This window comes from Hypanus sabinus, chromosome 23, assembly GCF_030144855.1.
Source record: "Hypanus sabinus isolate sHypSab1 chromosome 23, sHypSab1.hap1, whole genome shotgun sequence".
In the NCBI taxonomy this organism is placed as follows: Eukaryota; Metazoa; Chordata; class Chondrichthyes; order Myliobatiformes; family Dasyatidae; genus Hypanus; species Hypanus sabinus.
The window spans coordinates 38,346,635-38,360,416 of NC_082728.1; positions in this window are offsets into that span (position 1 = coordinate 38,346,635).

The window sequence follows — 13,782 nt, forward strand, 5'->3', positions numbered from 1 at the left end:
CACCCAACTCACTTTTACCCACATACCCCGATACACCCCTAAATTCTTCCACATTTAAACAGACCTACCCACCCATTTATCTGCAGACCTTCACTATGTGTCTACCTTTGGTCACCCACAGTCACCCTTCCTCCTTGGCAGCCACTATCATTGTGTAGTCTCTATGGACTTTATCATGTAATCTGTAATACTAATGTGTTTCAGCAATAATGCTCCATGCCGTTTGTCACTAATGCTGTGTCAATGTCCCCTGGGATGAGGGATTTTAGCTGCAGGATGGAGATGCTTGTGTGGCTTCGTTTGGAGAAAAAAAGGTTGAAAGTGATTTGAAAAGGTTTGCAGTATTATTAAAGTGGACAAAGATAAGTGGCAGTGGAAGGGTGGAGTGATACCGGTTTAAGGATTTAGGACAGGGATAATGGAAGATGTGAGGAAGAACCTTTTTTTAGATGCATTTGTAATGACCTGAAACAGGCTCACTATGAGGGTAGGAAAAGTGGACAAGGTCAATAATACCATGAAGAAATTAGGTAGGCACTTGAGGGAAATACATGAAAGCTTGCAGAGCCATTAGGTAGAGTGAAAGAATGGGTCTGACTGGATTATTCTGCAGAGTTCACCTCGATTCAATTGCCTGAATGTCCTTCTTCAGTTCCATGATGAATCTATGACTACTCTGGACATTGTTCTCATTCCAAGATGGAGCTCTCTTGCAACAGAAAAACTGATTGTGAAACCAAACTTCTCTGCTTTGAGTGCAGAACAGCATCAGGTTGATGCAGATCAGAATCAGAATCAGGTTTAATATCAACAGCATTTGTCGTGAAATTTATTAAAATTAGCGGTAGCAGTAGAATGCAATACATGATAAATATATGAAAAAAACCTGAATTACACTAAGTATAAATATGTCTATTAAATAGTTAAATTAAAATAATTAGCACAAAAACAGAATTTTTAAAAAAAAGTAGTGAGGTAGTGTTCATGGGTTCAATGTCCATTTAAAAATCAGATGGCAGAGGTGAAGAAGCTGTTCCTGAATCACTGAGTGGGTGTCTTCAGGCTTCTGAACCTTCTTCCCAATGGCAACAATGAGAAGAGAGCATGTCCTTGGTTGTGGGGCCCTTAATGATGCCATTCAGAGGCACCTTTCATTGAAGACGTCTTGGATACTATAAAGTCTTGGACCCCAAGATCCTTCTGATCCTCCACACTGCCAAGAGTCTTACCATTAATACTATACTCTGCCATCATGTTTGACTCACAAAAATGAACCACTTTACACTTACCTGAGTTGAACTTCATCTGCCACTTCTCAGGCCAGTTTTGCATCCTATCAGTGTCCTGCTGTAACCTCTGACAGCCCTCCACACTATCCACAACACCTCCAACCTTTGTGTCATCAGTAAACTTACTAACCTATCCCTCTATTTCCTCATCCAGGTCATTTATAAAAATCATGAAGAGTAAGTGTCCCAGAACAGATCCCTGATTCACCCCGCTGGTGATCGACCTCCATGCAGAATATGACCCATCTACAACCACTCTTTGCCTTCTGTGGATCCACAAAGCAATGTCTCCTTGGATCCCATGCCTCTTTACTTTCTCAATAAGCCTTGCATGGGGTACCTTATCAAATGCCTTGCTGAAATCCATATACACTACATCTACTGCTCTACCTTCTTCAATGTGTTTAGTCACATCCTCAAAAAATTCAGACAGCCTCATAAAGCATGACCCACCCTTGACAAAGCCATGCTGACTACTCCTAATCATATTATATTATCCCTTTCCAAATGTTCATAAATCCTGACTCTCGGGATCTTCTCGATCAACTTACCAACCACTGAGGAAAGTCTCACTGGTCTATAATTTCCTGGGCTATCTCTACTCCCTTCCTTGAATAATGGAACAACATCCGCAACCTTCCAATCCTCCAGAGCCTCTCCCTTCCATGCTGATGATGCAAAGATCATCGCCAGTGGTTCAGCAATCTCTTCCGTCGCCACCCACAGTAGCCTGGGGTACATCTGGCTATCCACATGATCAATGCCCCTCATCATCTTATACACCTAAAAAAGGCTCTAAACATAAACAAAGAAATTTTACATTGCTTTGAGGATTTGTTGGCAGTATACAAAATTATGAGGGTATAGATAGGGTAAATGCAAACAGCTTTTTCCACTGAGGTTGGGTGGGATGACAACCAGATGTCACGGATGAGTGGGGAAGTTGAAAATTTAACAGGAACATTTGAAAAAGCTCTTTACTGAAATGGTCATGAAAGTGTGGAATGAGATGCGAGCACAAATGGTGAATATGAGCACGGTTTCACCATTTTAAAAAAGTTTGGATGGGGTATGGCCCCTGTACATTAGACGGCTTTAATGTTTTTTTCACCATTGACTAGATGAGCTAAATAGCCTGTTTTCGTACTGAACACATTCTGTAACTTCTCAATCAGGATTGTGGGAATGATGGTGTTAAATGCTGAGCTATAGTTGATGAACAGCGTCCTGACATGGAGGTTTATATTGTCCAGGTGGTCTAAGGCCATGTGAAGAGCCATTGAGATTGCATCTGCAGTTGACCTATTGTAGCGATAGGAAAATTGCAGTGGGTCCAGATCCTTGCTGAGGCAAGAGTTCAGTCTAATTATGACCAACCTCTCAAAGCATTTTGTCACTGTAGATGTGAGTGCTACTGGGCCACAGTCATTATGGCAGCTCACTTTATTCTCCTTATCCACTGGTATAATTGTTGTCTTTTTGATGCAGGTGGGAACTTCTGCCCGTAGCAGTGAGAGGTTAAAAATACTTCCGCTAGTTGGTTGGCACTGGTTTTGAGCCTTACCAAGTACTCCATCGGGGCCTTTTGCCTTGCGAGGGTTCACCCTCTTTATAGACAGCCTAATGTCAGCCTCGGAGACAGAGATCACAGGGTCACCGGGTAGGGATCTTCAAAGTTGTAGTTAGATTCTGATTCTGATTTGGAAACGTGTTGAATGTTGATAGGGTCAATGCGCAGAGGATGCTTCCTTTAGTGGGTGAGTCTGGGACCAGACAACACAGCTTCAGAATAGAGAAGCATCCATTTAGAACAGAGATGAGAAGGAATTTCTTTTGCCAAAAGGTGGTAAATTTGTGGAAGTCATTGCCATGGACAGTTGTGGAGGGTAAGACATTGAGTATATTTGAAGCAGAGTTTGAAGGTCCTTGATGAATTAACACATCAAAGGTCAAGAGGAGAAGACAGGAGAATGGGGTTGAGAGGGGTAATGATGAAATGGTGGAGCAGACTCAGTGGGCTTTATGGCCTTATTCTGCTCCTACATCTTATTGTCACCAGGTTCGGATAGGGCTCAAGTGTAGAGTGAGAAACACTGAAGCAGGTCGATAGTTCACAAACTTTAATGTGAACAGTGTTAAAGGGAAAATAAACAATAAACGCTAGGCCAAATAGTGCTGTTAACTAAAGCTCTCAAATGGGAAACGAAGCCTACACTGCGGCTGAAAGGAACATCTAAACATTAAACAAATACTGTTCGTCTTCAGAATCAGTTGACTCTAAAGTCCAGTTTCTCAGGGAAGGCCAAAAGCAAATAGGCAGTGAAGTTTTGCTGTGCTCTGTCCAAATTTTGACAAGCACTACGACGAAAGTATGGAGTTAAATACTATCACTATTAAATAATAATTAGCTGACACGTGCAAATTCACAAGCGCAATTGTCGTATCTACTGCACTGCCAAATTTGTGGTTGTGACACTTATGGTCTCACATATATGTACAAATGATAGTAAGCCTGACTTTGACCTTGTTATTAAGAGCTAGATTCCAAGATAAGGGTGTTGTTGTGAACCTTTAAAAGCCCATAAGCCCATAACACAGAGGAGTACACGTGCATAACCATACACTATATTCCACATTATCACTCAGTAGTCACCTCATTAGGTACATCTGCTCGTTAATGCAAATATCTTATTAGCCAAACATATGACAACAATTCAATGCATAAAAACAAGTAGACATGGTAAAGGTGTTCAGTTGTTGTTCAGATCAAGCATCAGAATGGAGAAGAAATGTAATGCAAGAGACTTCGACCATGGAATGATTGTTGCTGTCAGAGTATATCAAAAACTGCTGATCCCCTGTGATTTTCACGTACAACAGTCTATAAAGTTTACAGAGAATGGCGTGAAAAACAAAAAAAGAATCCAGTGAGCAGCATTTTGGTGGGAGAAAATGCCTTGTTAATGAGAATGGGCAGACTAGTTCAAGCTGAAAGGAAGATGACAGTAACTCAAATAAACATATGCTTTCTTTCTTTTCAAATCTTTTTATAATTATTATCCAAAATAACAAGAGTACATCAAATTAAAACATGTGTTTTAACAGTGGTGAGCGGCACAAGATGACCTCCCTCCAATACCTAACAAAATGGTCACTGAATGCACAGAGATTCAATGAAAGACATCACAGGCACTTAGCATCATATAAGCGGCATCCACAATAAAAACATAAGCGTTAATTATGTACAATAGTGATCACCAACCTTTTTAAGCCTAAGATCCCCTACCTCGGCCTTAGTGAAAGGGAAGATTGACCCCAGATCGATTAGTTATACGCATGCGCACCAGGGCAGAAAAGACCGGAAGTAAAACCCCGCAACCGGGAAGCAGATATAATGTATAAGCACCAGGGGTACCCACCTTTTTTTGCACCGCGGACCGGTTTAATATTGACAATACTTTTGCAGACCAGCTGACGGGGGGGAGGGGAGAGGTGTTAAACACAACTGGAATACAGTGATACTCAAAGCAGGTTCCTTATGTCCAGTCTATTTCGCAATTTAGTTTTCATGGCTCTCAGCTGCTGTCCAGCTTGCTCACATTTTTTCTGCTGAAAAAACTCAACAGGTTAATCTTTAAGTGCAGGGTGCTTGGACTCAAGGTACTGAAGCAGATTTGAGGGTTTCATTGCCTCTTTAGACAGCCCCTGCCCACCAGACGCCTTGGCCAGGTGCAGCTGTTCTTGTGCCAGGGCCGTGGCGGTTGCAGTCCGGAGAGAGTGACCGAGTGAGCGAGCGAGGAGTGCAACAGGGAGCCCGCCTGTTCCCCTTTGTAGGATCTATCGGGCAACAAAAGTTTGGCTCGAGGATGACTTTCAGTAGATGGCAGCGAGGTAGCTGCTCTGCTACTTACGGAACCCTGAGCTTGAGTTAGGTCGTCTGCGAATATTTTAGCACCGGGTTCCCCACGAACATTCAGTGTGCTAAACAGTTTTAAGGGAAGCATCCATCTGTCTGCGCTCCAGGTCAGTAGCAACGGCGCTTCCCACCGGCCGCGCGAGGGTATCACTGCGTTTAGGCGACTGATGACCTCACGTGCATTCAAGTTCAACAGTGGACATGACAGGGAATGAGAAAAGGTGCAGCTGACTCATATCGTTCCCTCGCGGCCCAGTGGTTGGGGACCACTGAAGTACACTGTGTAGAGCGGGGGAGCTACACTTATGCGCACTGGGCCGAAAGAATGGAAATAAAACCCTGCAGCCCGGAAGCAATCTCTCAACAGTATTTGTGTATTTATTTTTCTTTTTTTTTGGGATCTACTGGGAAAGTCTCAAACATCGACCAGTCGACCGTGATCGATGGGTTGGCAACTACTAATGTACAATTATGCACAAGAAACATTAATGAGGAAATTCATCACTTGCGATTTGTGCTGCACAACCTTTGGTAGGATGCTGGAAAATCAAAACCTTAAATATCAATTAAATCTCTTGGTCTACCAGGCAGCAATGATTCTTACCTTTCTGAATATTTTAGACAGCTCAAGCCACAAGAGAAATACCATGAACTGTATATCTGTAAAATCCTAAATCCATTGCAGGGGCAAACAAACCAACATCCGAAGCTTAATCTAATCCCAATTGCTTTTCTAGCTGTTGCATTAACACATTTGTTCTCACCCTATCGGAGTGTCCCCCACGTTCTCTGTTACTGAAAACCAACCAATTTTCTGTTTTTCCCAGTTATGAAGGGATGTTCAGGTTTTCTTTCCACAGATGCTACCTGACCCGTGTTTTCTGTTTTTATGAACCAACAGCAACATTGTTTCCCTGTCCAATATCCTGATCAATGAGGGTCTAATTATAATTGTCTCACTGGACAATTACTGTTTTTGCCACCCCTCAGTCATGCCAGTGAATCTCTATCCCATGACTTCTCAAACTGGCGAGGGAATATTCAGGGTGTCACTGACAACATCGAGAACATGTCAAGAGTGCACAGCGCACAGAACCCCACCACAAACAGCAAAACTTCACCATCTCCCTAACTAACTGCACACTTACCCAGTTAAGTACCCTCACATGTAACAAAATCTTTTGTGCTTACATTGGCTTCGTCAGCCAGCCCAGAACACACAGACATTGAGATGCAAACAAATCACCTTCAATCTCCCCACCAATCAACACATTATCTTGGAAATTGGAAATATTTCACCAGCCCTTCATTATTGCTGTGTTTGAATCCTGGAACTCCCTTCTTAATGGCATTGCGAGAGTATCTTTACCACGAGAACCAAAATTGCTCAAGAAGGAAGTCCATCAATACCTAATCAAGGAGAGTTAGGATTGTACAAATGAAATATCATCAATACTTTCATAACTCCTCTCAACCTCAATGAGGGTTCTTGACCCAAGTTTCTCCATCAGTTTCTCTTTGGCAAGGATTGTACAATAAATGTTTGCCTCGCTGATGATGCATTGTACCAACAATGAACACTAAGCAGTAACACAACATAGTTGAACAATGCAAGGAATTGTTGCCTTGCAAATATTGTTGATGCACTATTAGGTTTAAAGTTGATAATGATAGTTCATCCCTTTGACTCCAGATTTATGCGAGTATTCACATAATATTTTTATATTTCATATTTTATATTTTTCTCCTTGCACTTGATGTGTTTAAAATCTATTTCTTGGTTTGACTGAGATATATAGTTTATATATATTCTATATAGTTTACCACATGTGGTTGACACCTCAGAACAATATACTGCTTTATAGTTTCCGTGAAGAATCCCTGCCTGACAGGTGCTTTGATGTAATCATTATATCCCTTCCTTTACAGGGTGAATTGTTATGATTTAGAATGTGTGACCCAGAAAGGCGGCAGATGCTGCCTGAATAGCAACTTCCAGAAGAGTGTATGTTAATAAATAATTGTTAAGGCAACATACGTAGTGCTAAGCCAAGAGCATCAATGAGAAAATAAACTGTTTTGTTCTTTCAAAGAGCCAGTAAGTGCATTATGTCTGAAATTGCTTCCTTGATGATGCATCATCCTGTGGCTTTTCTTATGACAAAATCTCAAAAGCAATTTACTGCATATCTTTCCATATTTGGTGGTCCTCGCAGGGAAGCTACGGTCTCAGCCCCGGAATAAAAGGACGTCCATTTAAAGCTGAGATGAGGAGAAATGTCCTTAGACAGAGGGTGATGATTCCCTGGAATTCTTTGCCACAGAGGGCTGTGCAGGCGAAGACACTAAGTGTCCTTAAGACGGAGACTGATAGGGTCTTGATTGGTAAAGGAGTTCACATTTATAGGGAGAAGCAGAAAATGGGGTTGAGAAAAAAGATCAGCCATGATTGGTGGAGCAGAATTGATAGACTGAATGGCCTGTTTATCTGTCTTATAATCTTGTGGTTTAATTTGTTAGGAAGCCAGTTTTAACCAGGTCCATGTAAGAAAATGAACAAGTTATATAACTCTAAATGGACAGCAAAACAAGGAGGATGTGTTTGGGTCCCTGAGAGTTACCATCAACAATAATCCACATTCTTGCATATGCCTATTGGAATTCAGAACTGCACTGCCCGTAGTCTTGCTCCCACTCAGAAAGGTATAACAGGAAACACACTCTCTGATAAGTACAGTGCTTCGTAATATCTGCTCAGGGCATTATTACTTCCAGCTGGTCAGGAGGTCAAGCATAAAAATAGCACAATTGAGTATCCTTGGCAGTAAGCTAGTAAAAAGGAAATGAAAATAATAACATCCCTTATGCAAAATACACACATTGAGCACAAGGTTAGGTCCTCAATTTTATTCAGACTCTGACTTAATGAGAAACACCTAGTTTGTCTCATAAATATATTGCAGTGTAAATAGTCCCAATTCTTTGATTTATTGATTTGGTTTTTAATTATACTGAGTTCTTTGTTGCATTATCCTCTAACAGGATTGAAGTTATCACTTTAAGTTCAATCTGCTCATTTCCTCACATAATATCCTTTTGCACAGAAGATTAAGGTGATGTAAATCATCCAATTATATAGTTCCAGCTAGCAGGCCAAACTTCTTTAAGGTGACTGGAAGTAAATTAATAAAAATGAAAGAATATGGATCATACAATGAATATCAGGTGGAAATATCTATATTTTTTTGAAAGTCATCATTCTCTGAGAACCCTGTGCATTCACTGTGTAAATGGTTTAAAAACCTAGGATAATCGCAGGCATTCATTAGTGTAATCATTTTACTGATTCAGACGACAAGATGTTCCAACATACAGAATTCTTCAGAATCCCTCTGAATAAACGAAGTGTCATTTTTACCACTGTGAGTTACTAATACTGAAGTCCACCCTTGACTGTTGCTGCATTGTTTAATTGATGAGAATGACACGTAAGTTTTCAGTGGTCTGTTAATTATCTCCCACCAGCCTCTCATGCTCTTGTTCTAATAGTTATATTTCACAACACTAGTTAGAGCACGTTGATCCATTGAATTAAATAGAAGGCACCCCACTGGCTGTAGTTGTCGTCAGCTCAGTTAAGGTTGAGGTCTTCAAAGGAAAATCAGCGCAGCCCCAGGTCATCATTGCAGGAACTTCTCAGGGTAGTTTTCTAGGCTACACCATCTTCAGATGCTTCATCAAAGACCTTCCACTGGCAATAAAGTCAGGATGCTTAATAAAGATTGCAAAGTGTTGAGTTTTGCTCATGACTCTGTTCAAAATGCCCGTGTGCAAGAACAGCTGGACAACATTCAAACTTGGGATGGGAAGTGGTAGGTATCATCTATGCCACACATATGCCAAGATGTAACCATCTCCAACAAGAATCTAATCATCTGCCCTTCAGTGATATCACCAAGTCTTATATTGTCAACATCCTGGGAATCACCATTGACTAGAATCGAAACTGGACCATATAAATATTGTGCCTACAATAGTAGGTCAAAGGCTGGGTGTCCTATCATGAATCATTTGCATCCAGAGGATTAAACGTCTTTCTATCATTGACACGACACAGGTCATGAATGCGAGAAAGGCAACTGCATGATTATCGGTCCAGCAAAATGAAAAATGCATAATGTAATCTAGGACAAAGCAGCCAATCAATTGAAGCTCTATTCACTACCTGAAGCATTTGCACCACTGCTGCCACACACTGGCTGCAGTACATTTCGTATCCAAACTGCACTTTGGCAAATGGCTAAGGTTTTCGAGAGAGAGGCCCTCAAAAGCATTATCACCCTGAGTCACTCATTATTCTTACTTGGGAATAATTCACCTTCCATTCATTACTGTCAAAATTCTGGATATTCCTAACCAATAGTACCATGGAGGTGGTTTCACCAGAGACAATGCAACAGTTAAGCATGGGCAATAAAATGTGGCATTGGCTTATTGTGATAATGTAAGAGAAGAATTGCCTATCACTCAAATAAGCTGCTCCCATATGTTTATGCCGCCTGGTGTAGTCAATATGCAGGAAATTACTAAACTAGAGAGCATCCTTGACATGGTGAAGATTTTGACATGCTACATACTCACATCTAGAATATATCAGCCACTCTGACCTTGAACGATTGGGCGGAGTATAACCTCTCAGCTAGAAACTCTCAGTGAGCGTTTATCTTGCAGATCTTAGCTTGCAGACATGGAGCTCCTCAGACATGTGAAGATTGAGATTTTGCCTTCAGCCTCCTCTGGCAAGGTGGCCTTGCTCACCCTTCCTCTCATGCTACTGAAAATGAGAGATGATATTGTGACCACAATTAATTACTCAAATTATACCCCTAGCCCCATCAAAACTCACCGCTGTGCCAACAATGCTACAAACCTCTGCAATCCTTGAAGCTTTACTCAAACCCATAGAATGCTCTCATTAAATTCCAGAGTTCTTACAGCTAGATTAGAAGCTATTGACACTTTGTAAGTGTTTGTATTCAGGTGACAGGCGAGGCATTACCTGAGTACAAACCTCTCCACTACATAGAGCTGTCCAGTATATATATGCAGTGGATGCATGATTCAACATTACATGTAAGAGGTAAAGAAAGAAAAGATGAAGATTATAAACACGAGAATGTCTGCAGGTGCTGGAAATCCAAAGCAACACACACAAAATGCTGGAGGAACTCAGCAGGTCAGGCAGCATCTACAGAAATGAATAGATAGTCAACGTTTAGCCAAGACCCTTTTTCAGGACTGAGATGGAAGGGGGAAGAATCTGGAATAAAAAGATGGGGGAGGGGGAAATAATAATTGGCATTATTTGTCACATTTGAAGCATTGAAGTATACAAAGAATTTGCACTATATAAAAGGAGGGATATAAATTTGGAGGAACATAGATATTGTGTAGGCAGAAAGGACTAATTTAATTAGTTTGACACAATTTCATGGCTGAAGAACCTGTTCCCACCCTCAATCATGACCAAAATTGTGCCAGAAATAAGCAATGCTAACTTAATACCATCAAAATTGTCAAGAATATCAATTGTGCTGTCTTTACGACAGTTATTTAGTTTATAATATTTTCGCTTAGTAATTCATTCAATAGTATTTTCTAGTTAGAATTAGAAGTGTTTAAAGTGTATTCATTGCATGTAAAATATATCGGCATGCGATGACGTCACATCCGGTTTCGCCGCGTCTTGTGGGAAAACACCGGTTTGAAATTAGCGCGAGGGTGGGGGCTTTCCACGAGGCTCACCTGAGCACAAGCAGTTTGCAGGCATGAGAAATCACAGTGAGAGCAACGCTGTAAGTTAATAGATAATCGATATATTGAACTAAGATGTTAATGCTGATCCTGTTAGAGGTAACGACAGTAGATAATGTTTATGCTTTCGTTAGTTAAAGAGTCGCGGATAGTTTGCATGGAAGTGTATTTAAAGTAGTCAATGGAGCAGGTAAACTCTCCCTGTATACTGCACCTTAGTGTAATGTAGTTATAGTCACCTTTGCAAGTATTTACACTTGAAATGTGATATTAAGTAAGGAACAAATACTGTATCAATCTTGTATTGTTTTATCAACAGTTTTCACCATATGTTAATGTGAAGAGTGAACAGTAAATGGTTAATCTTACTGCGATCTGGTTTGCATTGGCTGTGGTTTATCCGGACGTTAAATTCGGCGTTTCGTTACACCCGAAGGAGAACGTTACATCAATAGAGTTGAGATTGGAGTTTCTGATTCTGACAAGCCTAGGTATTCTTCAGTGAGCCCACCTAGGGCTTCTTCTTTATGTTACTGTGTATGTTAATCAAAATGGCTTCTTTGTTAAGTTAAAAACTAGAATGCTTCTTTGTTATGGTAACTGGTGAGAGAGTGCTTTCTCTCGCAGCTTGTTTGGGTTATAATTATTGATAATGAGAATTGTATTCATTTGTTAACCAATTGGGATAGATGTTATTCTTTCTTGTGGGTATGTAAACTGTTGTTGCGCGGACTTTTGGGGAGTTGGAGGGGAGATCGCGAGGAAGGCGGATGGTGCTGGATGCGCTCTGGTCAACCACCGAAGTTGGTTCCAGGCAGCGGGTTGTGGAGGTCGGAGAAGATCGAATAGTGGACCGAAGACTTCGATGGTTGAGCTCCATCGATTGTGCACGAATTGACTGAACCCTGATAAGTTTTGGCACCTTTTCTTTCCTTTCTTTTCTTTCATATATATTGTATCGCTATTAATCACTTAGTTCTAGTAAGATTTATAAAGTGTATTCTGTAAATGTACATGGTGTGCGGTTTGATATTGTGTGTGCGAGTTTGTACCAATGTGCATTCCACAGCATCCACGTATACGGGAGACATGGTTTGGCGGGTGGACGGATTTTCCCCTAGATATACAGAGCCGATCACATGAACGTTGCACCCATATTTACACTGGAATCACTTTCAACCAAGAGCACTGAAAATAATTGACAATTGGTCTCAAATAAATTAGAAATTTTTTAAATCACACCTTGAAATTTCATCTACATCCACAGCAGAACTTTCTACTTGTACTTATCAAGCTTTCTCTTTCCAGTGCTTTAAAATCTGGCATATAAATGCTTTGCCATTTATTTAAAATGCTCAAAGCTGACTTATTACATCATTGGCTACACATTGTTGGAAGAAATCAGTAACTAAAGAATGACAGCATGAAATGTAATCTTAATACATAAATGATATACATTCACTTCAATGCCTTTTCCTAATGTAATCAGCTAGCTATTACTGAAAATTATGTTTTATGTCCAAAACCCAAAGTCATTTAACAGATTAATAGTCATTTATCCATCATTAACATTTATATGATTGTATAAATTGTTTAGAATACCTTGATCCAATAATATATAACTGGTATTACAGTATGCTTCATTCCACAGGAAATTTTACTTACACTGTTTGCAATGATGTTTATTTTAAAAGACTCTGCTGAAAGACCTGTTAGATTGTTTCTCTTCTGAGAGGAGTGGGAATTTAAAACCAACCTTCCATTTGTTTGACTTTCTTGACTGGACCAGACTTATCATCAGTGATGAAGTGACAAAGGGATTGTTTCAATCTTTTGCTCAGAGATTTTAACTGTTTCTGGGATCTTCTGCAGCAAGCTTTGGAAGATGTAGAACATAGAAAATAGAATAGCACAGGACGAGAACAGACCCTTCAGTCTGTGCCAAGCACGATGCCAAATTAAACTAAATATCGTTTTTCTTCCATATGATCCATACGCCTCCATTCCTCACATTTTCAACTTTCTAACCAATAGCTTCTTAAATACCACTACTGTATCTGCTTCTACCAACCCTGGCAACCTATTCTGGGCACCTAGCCATCACTTTCCCTGCACACCTCCCCTAAACTTTTCCTCTCTCATCTTAATTGAATATCCCCCAGTACTGGGGTTCCCAACTTTGTTTATGCTAAGGACCAATATCATTAAGCAAGGGGTCTTTGGACTCCAGGTCGGAAGCTCCGCTCTACTGTTTGACATTTCTACCCTGCGAAGAAGATTATGACTGTCTACTACTTTATGCTTCTCATAAGTATCTAAACTTCTATCAGTCTCCAGTGTTTTGGAGAACACATCCCAAGTTTGTCCATCCACTGAGCCAAGTGTTTCAGAGGACATTCATATTACCCGGAGGCAGCATTTGCATTTAGGTGGGCATATTCCCGAGCAATGACTAAATAAATCATCAGATTTTCTGGGAAACTGGAATGGAAAATGAGAAGGTTCTTGTGGAGATACTTCCTTCATCGTTAGCCACTGGTGAAGCTCCCAAAGACTGGAAGGTGCTTCATTGTTGGAAATGGACAAGTCAGGCATGTATAGACCAATTAGCATCTGTAGTGGGAAAATTACTCTAGGGGAACAGGTCCTAGCAAAATTGAGATCAGGGGTTCCCAACCTTTTTTATGCCATGGATCGAGGGGTCCATGTTGGGAACCCCTGATATAGATAGACCAACTCTAATTAGAAGGACTCTAATCATGG